The following is a 5,278-nucleotide window of genomic DNA, read 5'->3' on the forward strand; positions in this document are numbered from 1 at the left end:
TTCAAAAAAGTGGTCAAAAAACCAAAATAAGGAAAGTAGATGAGGAGGAAGGACTTGCCTGTTGTCCTCAGCTGTTTTCTGATTCCAGGAAAAATACTACATCGTGGACATGGCCAAGTAATCAGGGGCTTGATTAAGATCTGGCTTCCCAGTGGAGCCCCATACACTGAGAAAGCCCCTCCTTGGGAACACTTGGCACATTTCCACTGCTGGGCGTTTAGTGAGGTCCCCTGCTTAGCAGCCCCTTGTGAGGGTGGGAAGTGAGCCCTCCACCTCCAAAACAACTGCCTCGACTGTGCTGGGTTACCTTTTCGTGGCCTTTCTATGACTTAGGCATTAATATCCTCTATTGAGGGATGACTTCCTGTTCTGGCAAAGAAGCAGAGATGGTTTTAATGGTTTTTGGGGTTGTTTTTTTTTTTTTTACCCTGTTGTTGGCTATAACCTCAGGTTTATATTTTTAGCTTTGACTTTGGATAACAGGATAGAACACAAGTAGATCAGGCCAAGAGATTCAATATAGAAGCTTCCCTCCTGGGGATGCTCTCAGTGTATTGTCTTACGAAGGGAACTGTTCATAAATGTCATCCTTGTGAAACAAGAAGGAAATAAAAGATGAGAGACTTTCAGACAGGAGCCTCCATCCACTGACTTAATCTCCATAAAGTCCAGCTTACACCGGAGCCTTAGAACAATGACAAAAGTTTTCTCCACAAACATACTAATATGTGTGAAGCATCTGAAAAATCATTTATTCACAGTTAATTATAAAAGAGCTCTATGACTGAGTGGCTGTCTGTTAACTTTAAAATAGTCTATAGATTTCATTCTCACTGTGATGGCTAAAGGGTGAAGGGATAGGAAAATAGAGGGAGAAATCCAATTCTTCCCCCCACACCACTCCACTTCCCACCAAAGTTTAATCCATTCAGGCAAACTTTCGTAAGCAACCTGAAGAGAAGTCTGAAATGGTTGGAGTAACTGGTGACAAAGTTTTTGGTGTTGGCAAATTAAAGCAAATAATGTTACTGTCATATCTTTGCCACTGAGGTCAGTTGGCAATCCAGAGAAACTTTTCCATCAAAGAAACTCCAAAAGTGGATTCCATGTGCTTACAGCAAGCAAGGCTAGAAGGCATAGAATATTTAACCTAAAAGGTAAGATAGGAAATTGAGCCTTTGCATTCTGTTGAATGAGCACACACAGAATTTTCCAGAGATACTTGGTTTTAAAAAGTTGTGTTTGTGGGAATGGGGCACGCCAGAGTCTAAGGCTGGAGAATAACCTCCTAGAAGCAGTGACTGTCACCGGGGTGTTTAGGTCTCACAGTACCTCTCAGTGGGCCTCTAGCAGGTGCTGTGCGACTCAGCGTGTGGACTGGATATTTGGGATGACAGTCATCTTCAAGCATCTTCTCCTACACATAGACACTAGACAGGCCCCAGAAATCCTCTGGTCTACCAGTTGTCAAAGACTCGGTGGGTAAGTCTACAGTCTCTGGTGGCAGCTGGGCTGGCTTGGAATCTTGACTTCACCATCCACTAGCAAGTAATTCAATGTCTCTATGCCTCACTGCCTTCATCTGCCAAATGGAGATTGTTATATGACTTACATCTTTCAAGGTCCTTGAAGGATAAGTGAGGTGACACATGCAAAAGCTTTAACGTGGTGTCAGCCACAGACTAAAAACATGTCTGACATGAGACTTTCCACTATCTCCCAAAGGCCACTGCAAGAGGGTGATGTCATCAGGAGGCTGTATTTAATGAATACAGGCATTGAAGACCAGTTTCAAGTAGGCTTAAAACCAAAGATGTCAATATACATGGTTGCCTCTTCATTTTTTTTAAACAAGGGGCTTTGCAGGTAGTAAAGATTTTGCAGGGCTGCCTAGAATAAAAATATATCAAGTGCCCATAAATTTTAATTATCAGGGGTATCAAACATAACAGAGATTACACATTCTTCTCCACTAGGGCCTCCCGCTTCATGATTATAGGTTTCTAGAACAATGGATAGAAATTCTGTGTATGTTTTTTGTGATCCAAAATCATGCTGTTCATTCCTACCACAGTATGTTTCAGACCACTATTGGGCAGAAAGATTGCAGTTTAAATAAATTCCTGCATTTATGCATAATTTATTCAACAGTGATGCATTGAGAACTGCATTATGTGCCAGGAATGGCTCTAGACACCGGGGTTGCTACATCAGTGAACGCTTCCTTGTCTTCCTAGGGTTTACGTTCGAGAAATATGTCTCACTGGAGACAAGCAGAAATGACCTACCTGGGCGTTTCTTTGGGTTCTCTCATGGGCTACTGGTGAGTTATCTAAGCAGGAAGACAGCAAGGCTCTGTGAATGGGATGATGGTCAGGTATTTGGAACCTGAGTAGAAACCCCCAAGGGGGCTGCCATCCTGGAGGGGCACGTGGCCTCGCACTCCGGAATCGAGGACTCGTGCTCCCTGCATGACCGGCTGGCTCTTTGACACCAGGCTGAGGGTGGCTCCGGGGTCACACAGGGTTTACAGAACCACTTCTTCACTGATCCGTTTCCCATGGGTGGCTGTTGGCTTGGCAGTGTGAGCGGTTAAACTCGAGAGGAACGTATGGGAGGCCCAGACCTGAAAGGCAGGAAAGAAATGTGTGGAGGAACGAGGTTTGAGCAGGGGAACTGCCGAGGGTCGGGCTGGGACTCCTGCTGCTGCCGTGCCGAGCAGTGCTGGGGCTCAGAGCGTCTGAGAGAGGAGCAATCAAGTTAGTAGTCAGTTGCTACATCCTTCAGGGCCCTCACCTGTAAGCCACAAAGGCTGATCCTGGTAATCAAGCAGAAAGGAGTTTGCTAAAAGCAAATTGGCTGGTAGTTCACAGAATTAGCAAGAGCTTGGAGAACCAATTTCATGGAACAACGTTCAAGTGCTGCTGCTATAGAACTGCCCTGACGGAAAAGCTGCTGCCCTGTGACTGCCCCTCCAAGGAAAAAGCTATCAGCACGGCCACACCACAGATGCCATGTAGTCCCCATTTCTTCCAAAAGAAACCTCTGCTACCTGTCTTGCCAGCAAAATGGGTTCCGTAACGTCATTCCTTCCTTCCAAGTCAAAGTCTCCCACAGGTAACTTGATGGGGGTCCCCAGCTTGTCAACCTGTGCTATAATGGCAGGGGAGTTTGTGAATTGAATTTCCTGGTGACAATAAGACTCCTAAAGCAGGAAATTTCCCAAATACAGCAAAGGTGAGTTTAAAAGTTGCTGGACAGGCAGGAAACATGGCGATTGGCTATTTTACTCAACCCCGTAGCTAACCCCAAGACCAACACGCACCATCCACTCATGTTGAGTACAACATCGACAGCAACATTCTCCTGCCTGCCACAATCCAGTTCTCCCTGATGCGGGCTAAAAAGACTCCTCTTCTGCCTAAAATGGGGGTAACTGAAACTCAAACTCAAACAGTAGTGGGGCACAGTTCTGGGCAGGGGTCTGTATAGCACAGCAGCTACGGCCAGCTCAACAGTGACACCATGATGCCCCTCCTGGGGCTGGGCACCTGGAAGTCCCCTCCAGGCCAGGTGGCCCAGGCTGGGAAGGTAACGACTGACATCAGATACTGCCACATCGACTGCACCTACATGTGCTAGAAGGAGAACGAGGTCAGGATGGGCACCCAGGAGAAGCTCAGGAGCAGGTGGCGAGGTGTGAGGGTCTGCATCACCAGCAAGCTGCGGTGTATGCACCATGAGAACATTCTGGTGGAAGGAGCCTTCCAGAATGCACTCAGCGACCTGCAGCTGGACTACCTGGACCTCTACCTTATTCACTGGCCAATGGACTTTAATCCTGGGAAGGAATTTTTCCCACTGGACAAGGCAAGCAACGCGGTTCGCAGTGACACAGATATTTTGGACACATGGATGGCCATGGAAGAGCTGGTGGATGAAGGGCTGGTGGGAGCTATTGACATCTCCAACTCAACCACCTCCAGATCAAGAGGATCTTAAAGAAACCTGCCTTAAAGTATAAGCCGGCAGTTAAGCAGATCGAGTGCCATCCGTACCTAACTCAGAAGTTCATCCAGCACTGCCAGTCCAAAGGCATTGTGGTGACTGCCTACTGTCCCCTTGCCTCTCCTGACAAGCCCTGGGCCAAGCCTGAGGACTCCAGATCCCAGGATCAAGACAATCGCAGCCAAGCACAATAAAACTCCCGCCCAGGTTCTGATCCAGTTCCCCCTGCAGAGAAACTTGGTGTGATGCCCAAGTCTGTGACGCTGAACACATTGCTAAGAACTTTAAGGTCTTTGACTCTGAACCAAGCAGCAATGGTATGACCACCTTTCCTGCCTCATCTTCCTTGCAAATGTAGTATGGCCTGTGTCCCTCGGCCATGGGACAGCAACCTGCAGACTGACCGGTGAGGGCCTGTCTAGCTTGATGCTGGGTCTGAAGAGAAGGGCTGGTGGAGTAGAAGCCTCTTCCAGTTTTCTTTGCCCTTCTCTTTGCTCAGCTGGGGACAACACAGCCTGAATATCCTTTTCTGACAAGGAGAAGCAAAATCTATAGTCACATAGTGCCACTAACAATTGAGTGTTGACTGCCTGGAACTATAATCCTTTTAGCCAGACTTCTCTTCACCTCAGTTAAAAACTGCGTTTGTGGGGAAAGAACAAAAACAGTAGTGGGCCCTCAGAAGTCAAACAAATGAACAAAAAAGTGAAGCCATCTCATCTTTTATTGGAGAAAACTGGCAAGAGTGTTCATGGCATAAAACTGTGGGAAGCAGTTGCTTGGTGACTGAAGGATTGTCACGCACCCAGCGGGTACCTCTCCTTTTCAGCCAGCTTGTCCCTTGCCTCATGCAGGGAAGAGGAGCTATCCCAGAACCATCTCTCCAGTTTCCTCACAAGGAACAGAGGCTTTGGATTCTGGCTGTCACATCTCTGGAAACAGAGCTGCCCCCTCGTAAGGGCTCAAGACGTAGTTGTCCAGACTGGCAGCGTGGTGGACTCTGAGCACTGACTTCCGTGCTGGGCAGCCCGGAGGCAGGCTGGGAAGTTCCCTCTCAGGGCCCACAGCCTCTTTCCCCACACCCCCTGCCCCTAAGCTGCTCTCTGGAAAAGGACCACGGTAAAGCATGAGCAGTTATTCACTCTTAGCTGTTTCCCTTGGAATCCTAGCACGTGAAGGTCCCTCAGAGATGGTATTCTTGACCCACAGGCTGAGGCTCAAGAGTTTCAGAATGCTGCCCATGGCCTCACAGGAACCTGCAGCAGCACTG

At 47.8% G+C, this 5,278-nt stretch overlaps 1 pseudogene; it reads left to right on the forward strand.

Moving 5' to 3' along the window:
• The first annotated feature begins 3,525 nt into the window (after positions 1 to 3,525).
• On the forward strand, positions 3,526 to 4,366 carry LOC138381381 (aldo-keto reductase family 1 member B1 pseudogene; annotated as a pseudogene).
• Positions 4,367 to 5,278: the final 912 nt, after the last annotated feature.

Source organism: Eulemur rufifrons, chromosome 3 (assembly GCF_041146395.1).
Source record: "Eulemur rufifrons isolate Redbay chromosome 3, OSU_ERuf_1, whole genome shotgun sequence".
Lineage (NCBI taxonomy): Eukaryota > Metazoa > Chordata > Mammalia > Primates > Lemuridae > Eulemur > Eulemur rufifrons.